Source organism: Aythya marila (genome assembly GCF_965140915.1).
Source record: "Aythya marila genome assembly, chromosome: 2".
Classification (NCBI taxonomy): domain Eukaryota; kingdom Metazoa; phylum Chordata; class Aves; order Anseriformes; family Anatidae; genus Aythya; species Aythya marila.
This window is the reverse complement of record NC_139043.1, coordinates 16,426,131-16,448,151: the sequence shown is the minus strand read 5'-3', so window position 1 is coordinate 16,448,151 and position 22,021 is coordinate 16,426,131. Positions and strand designations below refer to the sequence as shown.

Here is a 22,021-nt window from a genome sequence, read left to right as displayed (position 1 = left end):
AGAAATGTTCAGGTTTAAGAAATGAACACTAAGAACAGAAAAACTCTGAGACTCTTCATCTCAGGAGGCTGTGGAGGTTCTGTCAGAGGCTTTCAGGGGCAGGCTCTCCATATACCTGCAGGCCGTGGCCTAGGCACAGGGTGCAGGGATGGGCTGAGGGCAGCCTCGGGACCTTCTGCGTGACACTTCCAGAGTACTGACCCCAGCACGAGACTCCTCTGATAAAGCTCTTACAGAGAACATGACTCTGGTTCTGAAACTCCCCAAAAAAAGGTTTTTTTTCTCACTCACACTCACCAGGTTTCTAACCACTGGGGGACTCGGCATCGTATCCAAAGTAAGAGATTGACACAAATCCCGCTGTCCCAATTAGCAGCCCGCCTAATCCCCGTGATGTCAGCAGGGCTTTGCATGGCAGGATTTGGCCCACCGCCCTCCTGCAGGAGCCACAGGAGAGCTTTGGGCTTTATTCCCCCTCCTGGTACGAGACAGCAAAACGCAACCAGGGACTGTTCCTACTATTTAAGGGAAAAGGTTCCTATACAAAATCCTGTGGTTTTGAAGTGATCCTTTTATAGGCATAAAGAGATTTTTTCACATCCCTCTGTTTGATTTCTTTTTTCCCTCGGCCCTGGCTCCTCACGCAGATATTTACAGGACACCACGCGCAGGAATCGTTCCTGCTCTTGGTGCCGGAGCTCAAATATCCCACCAGCTCACCACAAAAAGCCACAGGGCCGCAAGCTGCCGAGCAAACTGAAGTCACTTTAGCCATAGGGCAGCGCGAGTGAGAGCTGAGTTTGGTCCCGTACCCATCCCGAGGGATTTGGGGCTGGAAATGCCTCAGCACGGAGCTGAACGCGCTGTGTGCTCTGCAGTGGGCTCCCCCTAATCGCAGTTCTCCCTAATGAATTGTTTACGCTCGTGTTTCTCAACAACAGAGCGTGTTAATGGAATTTGTAATTTCCTTGGTTTGGAATGAGATTAACTATATGTTAGCCTCGAGTTAATAGCAGGGGCTTTCAGGGTGTTTATCCTAAACAGTAATCGGATGCAGTGTGCAACGTGTGCCTGCAGCAGAGAGAGACCTCAACAGCCACCCCGCCTTGCCTAGGGGTGTGCCCTGATCCCAGAAGTGGGAAATGTGGCATCTGTGCTTGTTCAGGCCCAGGGAGGGGTGACACCAGGCTTCCCGTGCCCCAGGCTGCGAGCACTGATAGGGATCGGGGAGCAATATGGGGTGCTGGGGACTGTGAACCCATGTGTGAAGGCTTGGGGGGTTCAGGTGGGATGCATCCATCCAGCTGCTGCTGAGCCGCTTGGCCCAGCCAAAATGATGGGATGAGAGGACAAAAAGCAAACCTCAGGGACTCACAAACCAGCCCATGGACACCTAAGAGCTCCTCGAGTCCCTCTTCAGGCACTGGCATCCTTGGGGTTGTCCAGGCACAGGTGCTGAGCTGGGGATCTGGAACCAGCCTTGCACAGCTCGGTGCTTTATAAGGACCAACACCATCTTTAATGTATTACTGCAGACTATACAGTCACACACAGGGCTGGAGGTAGCTTTTCTGCACAAAACTCACAAAACAAGGGATTTACAGGGTCCCGGTAGCCGCTTGGTGCCAGATGTCCATTAGCTCATCACATACAAATGCCGTGCAAGGCTGCCGGCACCAACACTTCCCCGCTGCCGAGACACGGCTGGTACCACCAGCTTGTGCTGACACCAGTAACCTGCCCCAGCATCTCCCCTGCCGGCACTGGGAGAAGTGGAGAGGACACAGAGAGAAACACCGCCAGGGTCCGTTCCCACAGCGGCTTCAATTTATCTCATTTTATCTCAGATTTGATCCGGGTGGGAGGGATTCTTTCACAAGCTGCGTCCTGCTTGACAGCTTACACACTTCTAAAGAACGAAACTACAGGAGTGAGAATAGGAGCAACGACAAAGCCAAGAGCACTCCCAAAATGTGACAGAAAAACTTCACCTGCTACCTGGCTCCCCCTTGGCAGATGAGGGATGTTGCTCATTCCTGCTTTGAGGTGGTACATCTCCAGCCTCAGAAGAATGACTCCTGGTTTACTCATACCCTGAATGAGTGGCAAGTGCTGGATTTGGGATCATTGGCACAGCTCTCAGCTCTCCAGGCTTCGAGCCCCCTCAGCTCGTTGTTGAATCATCAGTCCAAGTCAGCGTTTAAGTGTGCACAAAGCCCCCGTGGAAAATTGTGTGATCCAGATATGCCTGCGGCTCCTCCAGCATGAATGACTAAAGCCAGGCTAAGGATACACTGACAGAACGGGGATGGAGAGCTCAGTGATGCCCGCCTACAGGGGGACAAACTCGTAGCGCTCTCCCAGGTCGTGGGTAGCCCATTGTGCACCCTGCTCCTCAATGAGAGCATTAAACTCATACTCGCGAACCTAATTTGAGAAAGCATTATCTAGACTGAACAATGGCAGTATTGTAGCCCCCTCGTTTGCACATGCTGAGGCTCGGCCCCCTGATCCTCTCCAGCACACAGCAGTCTCTTCGAAGCCCTGTGATCTGATGTGAAAAAAAATGCCGGAGGCGTAAATTTAACGTGGAAGTCCGTGGCCCGCTGGTGGCTCTGCTTTCCCCCGCGCAGAACACGAGGCCAGCAGATGATTTATTTTTATTGGCACTGCGGTCAGATAAGCTGCCCTTGTGATGAGTGAGGGGAGCACGGGTCGGCCTGAGCTGTCAGTCAGACGGCAGAAAGGCTGCAAAATGCAAGTGGGTGATTACCTGCTCCTTGAGCATCCGCTGCTGGGGAGCGCCAGGGTCCCGCGCCTGCTGCTTCTCCCATTACCCTCAGAAACAGTGCTTCTGGTCAAGGAGGGCACTATTTGCCCTTGGACCACTCTCAATTTTTGTAAACACTGTGGCATGTTAGGGGACATTACGGCTATGTCATGACTGAAGCAAGAACATCTGGCTTAAAATTAAGAACTAAATATCGGGGAGGAACATCAGGTGTGCTTCCCCTCCTGCCTTCCCCGCGCAGTGGGGACAGCCTGCAATTTGCCATCTGCGACCACCTCAGAAGGGTTTCTGGACCTCTCTGTAACAAATAATTTTCCTCTGGTTGTTGTTCCCTTAGTTTTTACAAACCAGACTTGTTGCAACCACCCGGGCTTTGGAATTAAGCAAACAAACTTCTGATGGATATTCTCACTCCTTCTGTGTTGCAGCCAATTTATCCCACGCTTTCCTTGAAAAAGACCTTGATTATCATGTAAATTACATTTTTACCCTCTTCTTCTGAGATCTCAAGTGGGAAATGAATTTTTTGGGGGGGATTGAAGGTTGCTAGAGAACTCCAGCAAGTAAAAAGATCATGAATACAAATGGACGGCTTGGGAGGAATATCAAAGGATATTAACAGCACTGCAGAAATGCTCCAGAGCCTTAGAGCTCGGTGCTGTGGGTCTGTGTGCCTTCACAGCTTGGCTCGCACTGCTCAGATGGTAGCATCGTGATTTGTACCACTTTCTGCTGAAAAGGAAACAAGGCAGCTGCCCCACAGCTTCCAGGCCAGCAGCCAGGACCCCAAAGAGGAGCAGGCTGCAGCTCTGTGTGGACATGGACGTGCCCTGGGTGTGCTTCAAGCCGAGCAGGGCTACTCGGACTTTTGGGACTTAAAGATGTTCCTCCTAAAATAACAGATCTTGTCATGGCTTTTTCAAAGTCACTTGTTGCAGAAAAACCCTGCTTTTCAGCAAGTATTTTCCAAATGGTTTAAAAAATGACACCTGAAGTTTAAGTTTCTAATTTCTGAAGAGCATAATATCCTGAGAAATTAGATTTTTTTCCATCCCATCACATCTCAAAAAAATATCACAGAAGGTTCTTTCTATTTTTTGTTTGTTTGTTTGTTTGTTTTCTTTTTTCCTTTTTCTGTCCCTCTGCTGCTGCCTGGGTGCCTCCTGCCAGCGCAGATGGGGACACCGGGTACAACCCCAGGCCTGGCACTGCGTCCAGCAGCTATTCCAGTGCTCCTTCTCCTCCCTTTTTCAGCTAGGGCTTAGCAAGGGTTTAAGTTTCCTTTTTGCCAGCAGCTGCACACACTCGGTACTTGCTGCTATTGGCACTGAAGCTCAGACTTTGGAGGGTAATGTGCTTTCCCTGATGAAATCTGGTTGGGAGCGGTAAAGATCTGAGGGCTCCCTCAGCCAGAAAATTGGATCCGGCTTACCTGAATGTCAGGTCATCTGGGCTGGAGTTAATGAATAGCTCGGGATGAAGGTGGACAAACAGTGAGGGAGCTGCTCTGTGCACGTAGGAGCCTCGTTTGCTGCAGGGTCTGGCCCTTCACGCCGTCCTGCGGCTCCTCCTGGGAGGGGGCGAGCAGTGGCTGGTGCTGAGGACCCCAGCTCAGAGCATGTCCCAAACCTGTGGGGTCTTCATGGCCTCGAGATGTCTCCTCTATCAGGAACTGGGTGAAATAGGCTGGCAGAGCCACACATTGGCACAGGCAGGTGAACAGACAGAACGGGTCAGGCTTTGGTGGTGGAAAATGCAGCTAGAAACCCTACACACATAGCCAGAGTCCTTGGGTTTTGTCCCTATAGAAATGCCTGGAGAGGTGGAAAAAGGTGGATTCTGCAAGGAAACCTTGGTGCATGGTAGCTCCAAATATGCCAAACTGCTCCAAGAGAGAATCCCCGCTGTCCCAAGAGAGAAGTACCCTGTCCCCAGCAGCATAGAATCATAGAATCATAGAATCATAGAATATCCTGAGTTGGAAGGGACCCTTAAGGATCATCAAGTCCAACTCTCGACACCGCACGGGTCTACCCAAAAGTTCAGACCATGTGCCTAAGTTCACAGTCCAATCTCTTCTTAAATTCAGACAGGCTCGGTGCAGTGACCACTTCCCTGGGGAGCCTGTTCCAGTGTGCAACCACCCTCTCTGTGAAGAACCCCCTCCTGACGTCCAGCCTAAATTTCCCCTGCCTCAGCTTAACCCCGTTCCCGCGGGTCCTGTCACTAGTGTTAATGGAGAAAAGGTCTCCTGCCTCTTGACAACCCCTTACGAGGAAGTTGTAGACTGCGATGAGGTCTCCCCTCAGCCTCCTCTTCTCCAGGCTGAACAGGCCCAGTGACCTCAGCCGTTCCTCGTACGTCTTCCCCTCAAGGCCTTTCACCATCTTCGTAGCCCTCCTCTGGACACTTTCCAACAGTTTCATGTCCTTTTTATACTGTGGTGCCCAGAACTGCACACAGTACTCGAGGTGAGGCCGCACCAGCGCAGAGTAGAGCGGGACAATCACCTCCCTTGACCTACTAGCGATGCCGTGCTTGATGCACCCCAGGACACGATTGGCCCTCCTGGCTGCCAGGGCACACTGCTGGCTCATATTCAACTTGCTGTCTATCACGACCCCCAGATCCCTCTCTTCTAGGCTGCTCTCCAACGTCTCATCGCCCAGTCTGTACATGCAGCCAGGGTTTCCCCGTCCCAGGTGCAGGACCCGGCACTTGCTCTTATTGAACTTCATGCGGTTGGTGATCGCCCAGCTCTCCAACCTGTCCAGATCCCTCTGCAAGGCCTTTACGCCCTCATTTGAGTCCACAACTCCTCCAAGTTTGGTGTCATCAGCAAACTTGCTCAAAATACCCTCTATTCCTACATCCAGATCATTTATAAAAATATTGAAAAGTACCGGCCCTAAAATGGAGCCTTGAGGGACCCCACTGGTGACCGCCCGCCAGCCTGACGCAGCTCCATTTACCATAACCCTTTGGGCCCTGCCCGTTAGCCAATTGCTCACCCATCGTATGATGTTTTTATTTAGCTGTATGGTGGACATTTTGTCCAGTAGGATCCTATGGGAAACCGTGTCAAAAGCCTTGCTGAAGTCCAAAAGCATCTCACAAGATCTATTTTCTCCGGGCCATGGGTAGGGTGCTGCCCATTTCAGGGTTTGCACAAACAAACACCAATCCCAGAGTTTCTCTCCAGTGCCTTGGGTTGTTTCTGCAAAACTGCTCAGTCACGGTTGTGTCCATGCACGTGTCCAAGATATCTTGGTTTGGAAAAGGGGTCAGGGACAAGGACAAAAAACGCAGAAAACACACCAAAAACGTGATTCATGGTTGCCATGGCTGTAATTCTGCCTGGCAACCCTGCACTGCCACATCTGAATGAAAAAAGAATGGGTGAAGTGCATGGGTCTGCCACCCTGCCCTCCACCCCTCTCTTTTTGGGTGCAGGCAGCCACAGAAGCACAGAACCACAAAACAGGCGAGGTGGGAAGGGATTTGCAGAGGTCGTCTTGGGACTCCAGTCACCAGCCATCGCCTTGTTTGTCCATCTTCTTCCTGACCAAGATGAGATTGTTCCCTCCAGCTGACAGAGGCTGAAAAATACGGCTTAGATCTGATTTTCTACCACCGCAGTTAGATTTTCTGTACTGTACAGGGGAAACAATGAAAGGTGAAATCCCTGTAGGGAAGGATTTGCGAAATTCTGCAGGAAATTGGTATTACAGATAATTGTTTCCTGCTGAGGGGATCTAACAGAACTTTGCAGAAAAGCTGCCCTTTTCAGCAATATCCACTGCAGTGTACCCAGGCACCAAAGTCTGTCTCTAGCACAAATGTGCTTCACTGCACATTTTCCTGCTGCACCTGAAATCTAATATTGGTTAATTCCACCGGGATTTCCTTCATGAGAGACAACACAGTGTAAATGATAAACCTGTGAAATTGCAGATGAGGTGAAATGTTGGGTACTTTGGCCTCTGGAGCACCAAGACTTTGATTCTTAATGGCAGCTATTGAGCCTTGCCTTTTGAAGATGTGCAGGGAAAATTTATTGACTATCAGCAAAATTTTCTCTCCTAAGTAGGCTTGTACCATTAGAAGTCACTAGTTTTGTTCCACTAAGGATACAAAAAAAAAAAAAAACACTTATAAGCAGCATCATTCTTGTGTCTGGTTCCCAGTATTTTTAGAACAGGTCCTCTTTTTTTGGTCCCTGTTGAAGGTACTTTGTTAAAATAAGCCAGCATTATCAGAATAACACATACAGCAGTTGATGTGATCCTGGGTTTTGCCATTATATGTAGTTATGGATACGTGTCCAGGTGTAAGCCAAGACACCTTTGGTAAGCTACTCTGAGCTTCAGTCATGCTAACAGCGGATGGGGGAATGAGCCTTCAGACAATCTTTCCTCCTCATGCTCCTGCTAAACTTACCAAAGTAGGCAGATGGCCCTTTCTGGATCAGAAACTCCCGTCCATCGATCATAGCCCTCTTATTCAGCTGCCAACAGCTTTAGGCTTGAAGCAAACAGAGACTTTGAACTAGATAAAAGAAAACTTCTGCTTGCAATTATTACAATCAGAACAAAACAAAGAGCGCTGAGACTGTTTTATTAATAAGTGTGCTTTGCTGTTCCCAACCTTTGCAAAATCCGTGTATCTGGCTCTCCAAGAATATTACTACTTGGACCTAGTTCATATGGATTGCAAAGGATAAAGACATTCCTGAAAGCTCACTTGCCAGCTCTGCTGCTCTGCCAGCAGCAGTAACTTGAGAAGGAATGATGGTCCCTTTGAAATACGGACTGCAGTGTGACTGGAGAACGGGGCCCAGCGAGATACACGTGCACGGACAGACCTACAGACAACCCGTTTTCCTCATCTTCACCCTTCTGCTGCTGTGCCGCACTCCTGCTGAGGGCACTGGAGACAGAGAAGACAGCAATTCTGATCTTTGAAACACTTTCAGAAACATGCCACCGCGTTGGGCTGCCCTGGCAGTAGCAAGAGGAGCAAGGTGAAGAAGACTGGAGCAGAAGCTCAGATCTCAAGCTTTCTTTTTATGTCTCAGTCATAGCTTTATGAAGAATTGAAGCATTTTTGCAGGACTCAAACGTGCTGGCAGTATCCAGTTTAACGCGATAAACCTTGCTTGCCATCCCAAATTTACGAGCTATCAGATCAGCTCATCTGCTAGGTTGTTACAGCCCCTCCCTTACCTCATCAGGAGTCAATGTGTTATATCGATTATGCCTTTTACAGTCCAACGTGGGTTTAAGTAAACTGCGTTAACTGAAGGGCTTAATGAGAAAACCAGCTTCTGCGTGTCGAGCCCTACCTGAGACAAAGATCTGAAACGTGCGAGCGTCTGCTACACAGACCCTAACTGCTTTATCAGATGAGAGGAGAAACCTGGCAAAGCTTAACGATCTCACAGCAAAAGACATGAACGAGGCTGAGAGGTTTCTGTCAGATCACCCAAACAGATACTCGGGCTGTGGGACGGCGTGCTGCCATCCTCGCTAATGAGTTCGCAGCACAAGCAGCTCGGCTCTCTATTTCTCCAAAGAGTTTCCTGAGAGGTAATTGACTTTTTCGGGAGCAGAATGAATACACCGTAGCAGAATAGCAGCTACGGTCTCTCGTGGTCCCTGTCAGTCACTGGAGTTCAATAACCAAATTTCTGTTGCTATTTCGAGCCCTGTCTTGAGGAAAGAGGCACGTGGACAGACATACTTGGCAACGTAGTAGAAGAGTTTGTTAATGGGGGATTTTTATATCTTGTTAGGAGTGACTTTATGCTGTTCTTGTATAGCTTTATTGATGGGTTGTGGTACAAGTGGCTTTGAGCCTGGCATCCCATGACCTCCACGCAGCCTCCACGCACACTGGACTGCAGAGTCCACCTGGCTCCAACTTCTCCTTCCAAGCCCTCAGTAAAGAGGGCAACATCAGAAGGACTTCTATTTGGATCCCGCACAGGGAGTTGGAGGTTGGTTTGGACACCTACAGGGATGAGCAGCACCAGCCAAGGTTTGAGCAAAAGCAGCTTGGACTCAGAGCCCACAGGGCATCAGAGAGCCCCTGAAGGTGGCCACCTTCCCCTGGAGAGGCAGGTTGTGGTGGCCAAGCCCTGCTAAGACAGCAGCACCTACAGCCACCCCCTTGCAGAAGTCCAGGTTTTTAAAGGAGTTCTGGGAAGGGGCGTACAAAAGGGAGAACCTAAGTCCTTAGGCAGCTGCGAATTGCTGTCTTGGATTTAGGCACCTAAGTGCTTTTTTGGACCTCATCCCAAACACTTCATTGAGTGAGCGCTGCATTAGCTTTAACAACAGCCTGGTCAGGGGATAAGCAGCAGCACAAATGCTCCGAGCTGCTCTTCTAACGCATCCTAGGTTGCGAACAAACGATCGGTGCAGAACCAGCTGCCCTGAGTTATGGTGCCATTGCCCCAAGCCATTTCCTTCATCGCTTCTACAAGGAAACTCCCCTCAGCAGCGCTTTCCTCGCTGCCTTTGCTGCCACACCATCAGCCCGGAGCGCTCCAGAAAGCTCCCGCTGACTTTGTGCTGAAATTGGTGAGCAGGTAGAGGACAGCAGTGTAAAGCAGCATTGTTTCTGTAGTGATTGTGTGCCTCCTTCCTTAAATATAGAGACGTCACTTGGAAGGAGCTGAACTATGCCCTGAGCTTTGGGACTCGCTCTTACACCTCCCTCCTGAGGCCTGTCAAATGCTTACAGGGTTTGTGGTGCTGCTCATGACCACAGAGCTCACATTAAGCAGACAGAGAACAGAAAATCTTCTGGTAAAGAGGGGAAATAGATGGCAAAGCTTACCTTCTGTCACTCGGGACGCGTGTACGCTGACTTTGGAGGACACACGGTCACAGGTGCACGCTGCCTGTGGGGCACAACAAAAGGCAGAGCTGAAGTAAGACGACTCATTTCCATTTCAATTTTCTCATTGTAGTGGATGCGATTCAGCTCTGCCCGATGTTGTCTGCCCCACTATAGCTGCATGTGCCTGGGAGTGCTTAGTCTCCTTTCAGACAGCTCATTCAGAGGCCGACTGGCTGCTTTTCTCCCAGAGCCCGCTGCGGACAAACAAGGCTCTCAAAACCAGCCTGAACTAAGGGTCTCCTTCTAGATCCAGGTCTTTGCAATACTTGGGAGGTGAAGCGAGGTCTTGTAAGGTCCCTGCTGTCTGGGAAGGGGACATGGGACCCCCCAGAGCAGGGACTTGTCTGTGGGGATGACCGGGTTGGGACAGGCTGGCAGTGTGATTGAAGGGTGTGTGGTATAACTGGTCCCAGTCTTTGCATGGCCTGCCTCCTGATGCGAGGCTGTGTGACACTTCTGTGCTGCCCTGCGGCCTGCCAAAATACAGGGAGTGAAGCTTCAGCCCGTGGAAGACAGGATGTGACAAATTAAGGCTTCCGTGGTGGTTGTTTCTGATCAGCAATAGAGAAAATACAGCGTAAGTATAGGTGTAATCTCCACTGATGAGTCTAAAAGCCCTCTGGTGACTCAGACAGGCTGCATAAGTTGTACAGGAGGCAGCCTCAAGCCAAGACAACCTAGTAAAATGCACACGGATGCCTTTTGATTAATCTGAATGAGGCTTTGCCCAATTAATGTTTTTTTATTATTTTGGTGCCTGGCTCCATTTTCCCTCTGGTGCTGTACAGACGGAGAGTTCGGCTCAACAAGAAAAGCATTTAGCATGAGAGCTTGGACTTCCCCACCTTCCAAACAAGACTTATTTGTAATATCAGTATCAGCTTCCACAAGACTGCGTAAGAAATTAATAGACTTCAAAGACTTCCATGCTACAATACATCCCCTACACACCTGCAACCCTTTATGGTGCAGGCGTATGTTCTGCTGCTGGTGCTGTGATGCTTTTGCACGGTTGTTGTAATTTAGCAGGTTATCAAGCCAAATTGTGTTTCCATAATGTTGCTCAGAAAGTTCTGGGCATGAATACTTTCCTTGAAGAAGTGTCTCCTCTCCAGTCCAATGCAAGTGGACACCAGTTAGGAAACGGGGATGAGAGCAGTATTTGAGTAAGTGCGAACTCTCCTGCAAAACAATACGAGAGTGAGTAAGAGTTAGCTGCAGGAACAAACTACACAAGCACAAGGCAAGTTTATCACTGTGGGTCTACAGACCCCACTCACATCTAAACCTGTACCCCGGTGGGAGTGAGGGGGAAGGAAAGCAGCTTGTTGAGCATGCCTCTGTGCCACGGGGATGCTTTATGCAGCTATGTTTTTCTATTTCGGACCGGCACTTGACGCAGAGGTGGGCCCGTGCTGCCCCCACAGATAACAGCACTCTCCTGAGGTGATTTCACAGCTTCAAGGCAGGCGCTTGGAAAAGATTTTTCTATTAAGAATGGATTTGAGCCCTAATCCCTTCACCCCCCGGCACATCAGAGTGACAGGTCTCTGCTCCCTGATAACAAACCCCCGCCGTGCCCCTGCCTGCTCCCCTCACAGAGAGCTGCGTGGGGCGGCTGCGCTGCCCTGGCCGCCCTCCAGAGCCCGGGGATCTGTGTAATCTCCCGTGTCAAGATGTGTTTGGATACAGAAAGCCGCACCATCCTGGAGTATATCAGCTAGATAACCACAGTGGCCTGCCCCAAGGAGACAGATTCCTTGTGCTCCATGTCCAAAATCCATCCCTCCGCGGCCTTTCTGCTGGGCCTTCAACCCCGAGCGACACTCGTGCCTTCAAGGGGCTGTTCTCTGGGAGATAAACATAGCTCTTCTGGCTCAAAAATTACAAGCCATTCTTAAATATATATATATATTTTTCTCTTTAACAGACTGTAATTTCAGCTTTTTGGGTGAGACTTTTTGTGGGAACGGCCTGGCACGAAGGGGTCTTGCAAACTCTTGCTGAACTCTGTGAGTCGTCCCCTTACAGCCAGCCCGGCCTCGTGCTCCCGCCCCTGCCACCATGCCAAGCTTCTTCTACAGCAAAATAAAATAAAATAAAATAAAAATAAAATAAAATAAAATAAAATAAAATAAAATAAAATAAAATAAAATAAAATAAAATAGCCCAGTTTTCTGCCCTTGGTATCTCATAAAATGAGCTCGTGTAGCTCCGTGGCAGGGAGGCAGTATTTCAGAAAGGGCAGTGCTGCCCTTTGAAAATGTAATGCTGCCACAGCTGAAGGCTGGAGTTGGTGAGCTGAAGTTAAATAGCTATTATTTAAATCCTTATGGAACTAATAGGAAAGATGCCGCAGAACATTTACAGCAAGAGCCGTTTTATTGTGTGCTGTGGTTTGGTATTAAAATGCACTATTTCCGTGATGTTCCCCAGTGTGAACCTGTGGTCCTTGGGGAAGGGCTTACGGCAGAGCGCAGCCCCTCCAGACTCTGCTTCTTGATATTTACTGCTGCAGCCATGGGTTCTTTTGTTGCCTGTATGTGTTTTTCATTTGCTCCTTACGAACCCCAGGGCTTCGGTTGTATCTTCGAGCAGTGACTGCCGCAGCCTAACTACATGCAGCAGAAATACGTCCAAATCCCTACATCAGTACGGGATTTGCCATCTTCCAGCTAACTGTTTATATGTGTATGTTCAGGAAAGGGAGGAGACATTCCCAAACTACCTGTCCTGTTTCTATGTTATTTTGCATGTTTTTATCACCCCACCTCGTGTGCGTCCCTTCCATCAGGTGCCCCACTACTTCAGCCTCCGCTCTCCCAGATAAAGAGCTGCTCAGCACACACACGCTGTGTCCTTGTGAGTTAAATTATTTATGCTGCTAAGAACAATTTTGCAGCTGTTCTGAAGATGAAATTGCTTTTTTTTTTTTTTTTTTTTTCAAGGTAGCTTTGTAATTAGCTTCATGAAAAGGCAAAGGATCTTCAGCTGATGCTTGTGGGCGACCTGAATTTGTACTCTCAGCCTTCCCCATGAAGCCAATAGGTCACCATCTGACCTCCCCTCAGTGAATCTGGTGTCACAGTTGGACAGTGCTGTGGTGAAAAACTCCGTGAGAGGACAGGGTGCACCCAACTGCTTGCCCAGACCAGCACTGGATATCAGGCATAACCCTGGGGGCTGCTGAGTGTGGCTGGGAGCAGCCAAGCACCCCAAGTAACAGTGAAGCAAGCATTTAGACCATCAAGATCTTGTGGTAAAATATGAGATCCAACCAGAGCCCAAAGAGCGTGCTTTCATCAGAATATTCCACGGTGATGTCAGTGGGATCACAGCCCTTGCTAACCCCTGCTTTTTGACTAGAGAAATAAAACTAAAACCTGTCCCATGCTTGCAAAAAGACCACTTCTCTGTTGTATACATCTCAAATGTCTGTTCTCAGCCGTGACCTCGTCTGCAAGACTTCACTCCCTAATGAGCGACACGTGGATCATTAGCAGAAACGATGATGTGGCCATCAAAGCCCTTGTGAGCATCAGCAGAGATGCAATAGTGTCTCTGGTGTACTGTTTGTATACCCTTGTACTTAAGGCATCAAATCCCTATTACTTATATTGAACTAAGGCAAGGATCAGCCTTCGGTAGGGCAGTGGGCATCCAAATTTTAAACTAGGAAAAGTAGGCCGGATCCTGCACCAATATTCTTTGCTATCACACAACTATTCCCCTTCTATCCACCCCTGCTTTCTCCGACCTCTTCTCCATCCCCAACACCTTCCCAGGAGGCCTGCTGGAGCTCCCAGCCCTTCTTGAGAGCTTTTCAGCTGAACGACTGTACAAATATTTTAGTCAGAAGGCTCTTCTGAAAAATTAGGCCTAGCAGTTGTGTTCCCCGTCTGAGTGATGGGAGCAATTCCTGTCAGAACTTCCCACCTCTCCGGGGTGTTGTGATGAGAAGCTCATTCATATTTCCCGAGCACCCCGAGCCAAGTCCTTGAATGAAAGAGCTGCAAGGATTGTTTTAACAATATTTAGCACTTCAAAAGTTTTAGAAACACTACCTAATTTTCCCAAATGTAAAACAGCTAAAATTTGAAGGGTAATTTGCGTGCCACACCTCAACCTCTTCAGCAGCCTTCTCAACATTCAGGTGTCTTCACACACAGTGTGTGTGTACGGTTCTTCTGGGTTAATTACTTTTTTATTTTTATTTTTTTATCCATGTTTTCTAACCTCCAACATACATTTGTGTGTCATACAGATGCTCACTTAGTCCTTACATCTAAAGGAAACTACATGCCAGCAGTGCACTGACCCACTGCTCTGGGACACTTAGGAAGTGGTGAAGTAGTTAAGGAATTGAATCCCCAAATATCAGCTCAAAATACAGCTAAAGAAGTACGGAGGACAAACAAAAACATTCTCCTCTCCATGGCAATGCTTAGTGTTTCCCTTGATGGAGCTATAAAATATCTGAAGCTCCTCTGTTCCAAACTGAAGAGGTGCCAATTCTATAAACAGGTGATTACTGGCGGGAGGAGTAATGTGACATTACTTGTGTTTTCTTGCAAAAGTGTAATATCTGTTCTGTTTATGAATAGCATCTGTTCTAAGAAAGTTTCGTATATCATGGCTGTAACGTGCCCTTTAGGACGGACAAGAGGAAAAAAATAAGCAGGGTTTTAATAGCACATCTGTGGCTAGTTAGTTATGGTAAACTTCAGGTATGTGGTGATTTCAGCGTGTGTTCCTAAATACATCCCCAGCAACTGGACCTAAGACAAACGCTGTTACTGCGTTTCGGGGAATAATTAATGTACCTAGTCACTTAAAACCACACCAAAATCTGATGGAATCTGGTTGACCTCGAGGTAAAATCACTGACACAAGATCATTTAAAGATACAAGGCTGAAAGCTTGCAACAAGCTAGGTAGGGATGGCAGGACAGCCCTGGCCTTGAGCAGCAGTGCTGATGATGGGACACAAAACACAGAGGAGTCCTGGCGAGGGAGGCGTTCAGGCCAGGGCAAATTATAAAGGCATAAAGCAGCAATAACTTGCACCGAGCAGACCAGAACTTCCCATTCACTCATCACACAGCCACGGCCAGCAGCAGTTCTGGGGCTGAGGAGCTGGCCGGTGTGCAGCGTGCGCCGTGTTTTTCCTTTTCCCCTCCCTGCACATGAATCCATCTGTATTTCCCCCATCTGGCCTGCCTCTCCCGCATTTGTACATTCCTGTTTTCCATGATTTTCACCCACCTCAAGAGCCCTCAGTGGCCGAGCCCTGTGCCAGAGGCTTCAGGGCTCTTTTCTCTTCTGCAGCCCCCAATTGTACATGTGTGTTTCTCTCACAGGCACATTTACTTCTTACAGCTGTTTTAGGTTGGGAGTGCCAAACAGAAGAAGGTCCGACTGTGGTCCTCTTCTCCAGAAAGAGCCAGGATAGGAACATCTCCACAGGACCATGGGCTTTGCAAGGGAGCAGTGCTCCACCTGCCATGCACATTTACTGCCATCACACACAAAAAAAGCAGAATTGCTTTCCTCCCTCCTCTGCTTTTCCTCATCTTTGCCTTTCTCCAAGTATCCTTACCCTTCTCCACCTGAGTGAGACCATGACCCCACCAATCTGGGCACTGAGCTGGGGAAAAACCAGAAGCTCCATCTGCGCCAAGAGTCTCCTCGCTAGCAGGCTGAGGGCAAGATGCAGGAGGGGCAAAAAAGTCCCCAAAAGCCACATTTCCGTGGAGGGGCAGAGCCCAGCACAGCACTCGGAGCTCCCCAGCTCGAGACACGAGACACAGTCCCGTGTCTTCATGCCACACACCAATCCTCTGCTCAGCCCCCCTTACGTGGGATTTGGGGCTGCAGCTGTTCACAGTCGCTAATTGTGAATCCAGCCTGAGAGAATGCCCAGATCATCTTGAAAACGATGCGATTTGCTTTCTGGTGTCAGGCCGCAGGGCTACGTCCAGGTCGTGTTTTCAGGCTTTTCTCTGTAACAGGAGAGCCAGAAGCACAGGTGGCTGTTCTCTTTGTTTTAGGAGGAAAGCTGTTTCTCATTTCAAGGCCTTTTGACTTTAAGGAAACCTCCGGAGAGTGCAGGACTCCTAATGAGTTTGCAGAAGTGCCTTCTTTCAAGGGCTGCACTTCCCTTTGCAGCCCACCACGTACCCTCAGAAGAGGAACAACAAAAATACCCCCAAATGCAGAGATGCAAACAGCACCTGGCTTTGGGGTGTGCTGCGTTGTGTGCTTTTATCGTGCTCTCTGCAGGCAGTGAACTCCCGAGGGCAAGGACATGACCCTTCCCTTCACGTTGACATTGTTCAGAACATGACACAGGCTTCCTCCTCCAGAGGGGCCGCTCCAGCTGGTGCCCCCCACCAGCTCCCAGTGCTACAGCACTTGCACTGTGTCCTAACCCCCAACAGGGAGGTTTGGGCTCGGGAAGGAGGGATGTCAGCAGGACTGTCTCTTACAGCCAAGCAAACAGCCCCGAGCTGCAGCCATGCAGATGAGGAAATCATCCTGAATTTTTATTTATTTTTTCATAAAAGACAGTAGAGACAGGTATTAAAAAAACACCTCCCAATTTGCCTGTCAGCGTCAAGATATTTAAATAATAAATAACCTTAACTAGTGCCAGCAAGGCCTCTTTGACAGAAACCTGTGCTACCATCACGCCCACATGAAGCTGTGCTCTGACAAAACCCAGTCTTTCTGCTCATTTACTGCCAGCCACAAGGCTTTGCTGTGGGCAAAATACAGGGCTACCTGACCAGCAAAGCTGCGGGAGCTGCACGGGTGCCCCGCACGGCTGGGGGGTGAGGTGGTGCTGCATGGGGTCCTTCTGCAGGTCCCCCTGCCACCAGCGGTGCTGCCCTTGGGGATGCTTCGTGTGCCAGTGGCTGCAGGCACAGAGCCTCGCTGCTGGAAGGTGAAAGGAGACGCCTGGAGAAAAGCAGGACAATGATGATTACATCGAAAGCAGGGCACCAGGAACCTGCACCTGGTTCTGGGCTCTCCTGCCCAGCTCCTGGAGTTATCGCTGAACTTCCAGCCCCTGTTTTCCCACTCTGAGCCAGAGCACGTATTGAACAGGGCTCTGTTCGTGAACATGTGTAAAGCGCTTTGATGGCCTAGGGTAAAAGTCAATTAAGACATGGTGAGCAGTTGGCGGGCCCAAGGAATTGCTGAAGTAAATGATTCACAAACATACCCTTTCCAGAGCATCATTAAACTGAAGTAGATTTTCAAATGATTCACCTGTTTCTCAAGGCTGACTAAATGACGGGGAGTGGAGAGGGGGGGAAGCAGGCACCCAATAATGCTCCCAAATGTGACAGTGAAAACCATGGCAAGGACGAGCCCTTTGGGCATGCGGTCTGCCCAGGCCAGCAGACGTGGCAGCTGAAGAAGGACGTGCTCTGATCCCTCTCCCTCTTGGCTAGACTCTTTCTGCAGCTCATCCCCGTGTGGGGAAAGTTGATATTTTCCATCAAGTGCCCACACGGGAGTGTGCTCCCTGCAGGGCTCTGGCGTCAGGCCCTTCTGTGTCACCTTCCTGGAGGGATGTACAGGTGCTGGACGTGTCCCCAGCTCCCCGTGAGCGGGCTTGTGCTGTGTGGGCTGCAGTCATAGAATCAGGGAAACATTAAGGTTGGAAAAGACCTCCAAGATCATCTGGTCCAACCATCCCTCTACCACCAATGTCACCCACTAAACCATGTCCCCAAGCACCACGTCCAACCTTTCCTTGAACACCCCCAGGGACAGTGCCTCCAGCACCTCCCTGGGCAACCTGTCCCAGTGCCTGGCTGCTCTTTCTGAGCAGAAATATCTCCTCATTTCCAACCTAAACCTCCCCTGGCGCAACTTGAGGCCATTCCCTCTAGTCCCATCACTGGTTATCTGTGAGATGAGCCCGACCCCAGCTCCCCACCCTTCCCTTCAGGCAGCAGCAGAGAGCAATGAGCTCTCCCCTCAGCCTCCTCTTCTCCAGCCCAAACCCCCCCAGCTCCCTCAGCCGCTCCTCACAGGCCTCCCGCGGCCGCTCCGCCCCGCTCCTCCCGTCCCATCCCAGCCCGTCCCAGCCCATCCCAGCCCATCCCAGTCCGTCCCAGTCCGTCCCAGCCCATCCCAGCCCGTCCCGCCCCGTCCCGCCCCGCCGCGGGTGGCGGGCCCCGCAGGCTCGGCGCCTCCCGGCTGCCGCGGAGCGGTGAGTGCCGGGGGGGGGGGGGGAACGGGCATGGGGTCGGGGGGGCTCGGGGACGAGCTGCAGGAGCCTGTGGGGTCGCCCTGCACCTGCTGGGACCCCTCGGTGAAAGGGGGGTCCGCCGGCAGCCCCCCAGCTCCCCCGGGGAGGTTTGGGGGGGGCGCGGCTGGAGCAGCCCGCAGGGGTCCCCGCGGTGCGGGGTGGCTGCAGGAGGGGGGAGCAGCAGCAGGCTCCCCTTTGGGGGTCTGTGCTCGTGTCTGCACGGCAGTTGTTGGGGTCTGGTGGTTTGTTTCCATTTTCCGTGTCCCAGAGCGCTTGCTGTGACGGAGGGGATCAGCGCTGCGGTGTCAGAAGGGGTCTGCGCCCGTATGGCACTTGGGTATGGGCTCAGGATTACAAGGGGTGGCCTCACTCTGCCCCTAGGTCCCTGCCAGTGGGCTCTTGCATCTATTAAATATTTTTTTTCCTTTTTGTTTTTTTATTTTTTTCCCTGTTTTGTCAAGAGTTGAGAATAATAGCTTTTTTTTTTTTTTTTTTTTTTTTTTTTTGTGTCGGGGACCCTGCATGTTGGGTTACCCCAAGTGCAGATATGATCTAACTGAGCGCTCAGGCTGATCCGCACAGGCAAGGCGTTAAACCTTGGCCGGTGACGGTGAGAATTGTGCCCTGCGAGAAGCATTCAGCTCTGCTTCTTCCCGTGAGCTGCAGTGTTTTCTTCTCATTGCTTCAAAAGTTCTGGTTCTGCCCAGAAGGGCTGCTGCTGCTCGTGGGGAGCAGGCACGGGGAAAATAGCAACCTTCCAGCTTCAGACCGAAAACAATGGGATTAATGACAGAGAAGGGCTGTGCAGTTAAGGGATGCAGCCGCCCCGAGAGCCTCAGTTTGTCCCAGCGCTTCCAGTTTGTAATCACCGAGGCCAGACCTGCCCTACCCTGTCATGTTCTTGCAGTTATACAGCACGCCCAGGTACGTGGAGGAAAAAGTGTGGTCCTGCCAGCTAGCCCCTTTGCTGAGGATGCTGAGGGCAGCAGGAGTAAGGAGAGGACCAAGGCAGGCTGCTGCCCCGGGCAGCTCCTAGCCCTGGAGGCAGGATGCTCCCTAGGGTGTCCCACCAGGCACAGCGTGCTGCAAAATGCCAGCTCAGGCTGTTGTTTCAAAGGTTCGGCCCCATTTCTGCATCCTCTGCCTGGTGATGTTCATGCTCTCTCCTTGCTGCAGCGTGTGTTCGCCAGCTCCTGGAAAATACTGCTCCTTCAGAGCCTGCCTGGCCGTGTGTGTCAAGTGGCATGTCACACTGGTATATTGTTCTTTCGATGCATAATTTCACTGGCCTCTTGTGACCTAAAAAGCACACAGAAAATAAACAAGGGCATATTGTTCAGTGGGAAGGGTGCAGAAAATCTTCTGCCCTTCGCCGCCTGGTTAGGAAAAGGTTACTTTTAAGCATTGCTCCTGATTGCCAGAGAAATGACATGGCACATGTGGGCTTGGTTTTTGCCAAGCAGACTTTATTTGGGAGGTGATGCATTTCTGAACTTCTCGGTCACCTTGGAACTAGTTGTGAGTGCAGAGCAAAGTCCTGTCCAGATCTTCTAATTAATTTGGCCAAAGGCCATCCTAATTAACCTTGAGGGAGTTCAGGGGTGGGAGAGCTTGGTATGAAACAATTGTTCTCTTGTAATTTGCTTTTCACAATGTGTCGACCCAAACAAGAGCTGCATCTCTAAAATCCTCTGGGTCTCTTGCTGAAGCCATTACACCAGTTTATTTGTTTTTTAACAGATGTTGTTTTTCACTGCTTGAGTGGAAAGGGTTATCTCACTTTCTGCAACCTTGCTATTGTGCTTTGTTTTAAAAGCCAGTGGACTGGGGCTTGCTGGGGAAGCTTACTCACCGGTTCCAGCGACAAAGGAAGGGGCTGGTCAGCCTTCCAGTGGTCTTGATGTGGTCGTTAAGGTCTCTATGTGAACGGATGGCATCTTTTCACATCTACGTAGAGATAACCCGCTGTTCTTCTGGTACTGGCAGTGCCTGCAGAGAACAAAAATGGGCAGCAGACTCTTTGTCGCCCAAGTGTATTGCAGTTGGGATATTAATAGAAGTCGTCAGACATAACTTGGACCATCTCAAATGGTGGGGCAAGGGAAGGGAAAATTTACCAGCCATTTCTGAAGCTTTATGATAGGTCCTCTTACCCCACCACGCTGCTTGCTGCTGGACTTTTTGGTCCCTGGGGCTCTGTGCTCAGGATCTGTGCCACCTTTCACCCCTCTGTATGTACCCTACCAGTGTACAGGAGAGGTGCCTGTCTTACTTTTTTTTCTAACACTAATGCTCTCAAGTGCTACTTGGCTTTTATTTTCTAGTAGTGCAAGGGGTCGGGGGGAAATCCTGCTGAGACTACAAGGCAGGACACACAGACGCAAGAAAGGAAGATCAAAGATGTCTATAATACAGGAAGAAGCAAAGGGTCAATCCAGAAGAGAGTGCACTCAATTATACATACAAGGGTAATATAAAAGGGATAACAGCACAGGAGAGGATGGTAATGTCTGAAAATGAGTAAACAAACAGACGTATAAGGCTACGCTGAGAATTTATTTACCCCAGCAGACACAATCCTTATCTCTTTGAAAGAGGAGAAGACCATGACAAGCTTGGAGCGCCTCCGCTCCCAGCCTCAGTTGTGAGCGGGAGAAAGTGTTTGTTTGCGGATCGCTCCTCCGTGAGCCCTGGCCTGATGGGCCGGCCCGTCCTGCTGTGATTAGTAGGATGCTAATGTGCGTAATCCTTTTGATCACAAAGCCCAGGCTCTGTAAGTCATGTCACTGTCACCTCAAAGACATTCGGCCCCGTGATGGATCCCTTATTAGAAATTTTTACTTATAAACATTCAATACAGTTATTATTGACATCCTTTTTTTTTTTTTTTTTTTTTTTGCTTTATACAAATGAGAGTGTTTCTGTTAAAAAAACAATTACAAAAAAAAAAAAAAGCTCACGCAGTCTTAGTGTGGGAGTTGCTTATTAGCACTTTGCCCACAGGTATTTGAGGTGAGATGATTAGCCCCTAGCAGCCTGATTTTAGGATGTGAACAACAAATGTGATTACATTTGCTTTGTTCCACCACAACCCTGATGGATCTTGCCGTACAGAAGCGTCATAACTGCACGGAAACATTCGTCTGGGTTTTAAAAAATATTCTCTATTGCTCCTTTTGGGCAGGGAAAGAGTTAGCTAATTACGCTTTGTTTAATAAATGTACTGTTTTGTTCTCTTCTTGCGACAAACAAAAGCTGTCATTTGGGGAAATATACCATATGCTGCCAATTGGTCTAAGAACTCGTTATATCTGCCGTGCAGAGTAGCAGCGAGTGCTCTTTAACAATTGCTCCTTCTCTGAAGAAAATCTGGACGGATTTCAGTGCAGCAGTGTGCTGCTCTGTCCTCGGTGGGAGCGAGCTGTTGACGTTTTGAAAACCAGCTAACACGAGCAGTGGTGTCTGTGCATGCCTGGACGTTTCCTCTCCCCGTTTCTGCCTTTATTTCTCTTCGGATGCTTCGGAGCCTGAGCAAATGAATGCTCAGTCAGCGCTGGGTTAGGCTACAGCAAATTTAAAAATCAGCACTAGCTCAGCTCCAACCTCCCAGCCACGCACCATCAGACACGTATTTCATCATCATGTGAACCCAATACTCAAACACCCACAGCACTTAAAAAAAATAAATCGAGCTCTGTGCCATTTTTTCTTGGCAAATCCAAGAAGGCAAGCCTCAAAACCTGACCTGAAACCCAGCAGAGGGGGAGAGCAGCAGTCACTCGTTACGGCCTCCCCCAGCGGAGAAGGCGCTCGGTGCTCTCTCATGCCCTGGTGGGTTTGCTGATACATCTGTGCCAGTGAGATAAAAGACAGGAATAACTACCTTCTTCCAGATAGATAAACTCTTTAACGCTCACTCCTCTCCTCCTCCCCACTTCCTAATTTTATTGGAGCCACCTTGGATCATTCATTTATTCTCTGGCTCGGCTCCTTGGTGATTTCAGTGAGGACTTCTTGCTCGAAGACTGCAGAGAGGACGTGAGCTATAATTTTCCCTT

At 49.7% G+C, this 22,021-nt stretch overlaps 1 protein-coding gene across 3 annotated transcripts in view; it reads left to right on the top strand.

Moving 5' to 3' along the window:
• JCAD (junctional cadherin 5 associated) overlaps positions 1-22,021 on the top strand; it is a 55,148-nt gene that overhangs the window by 9,437 nt on the left and 23,690 nt on the right. The window contains exon 1 of one of the 3 annotated variants that reach the window (XM_082753048.1): positions 17,840-17,924. The exons of 1 other annotated variant lie outside the window; for it this stretch is intronic. The gene's annotated coding sequence lies outside the window, so the exon portion shown is untranslated. Of the gene's footprint in view, positions 1-17,839; positions 17,925-18,592; positions 18,888-22,021 lie in introns of those variants that run through there. One more of the 3 variants, XM_082753050.1, reaches the window with a different exon arrangement.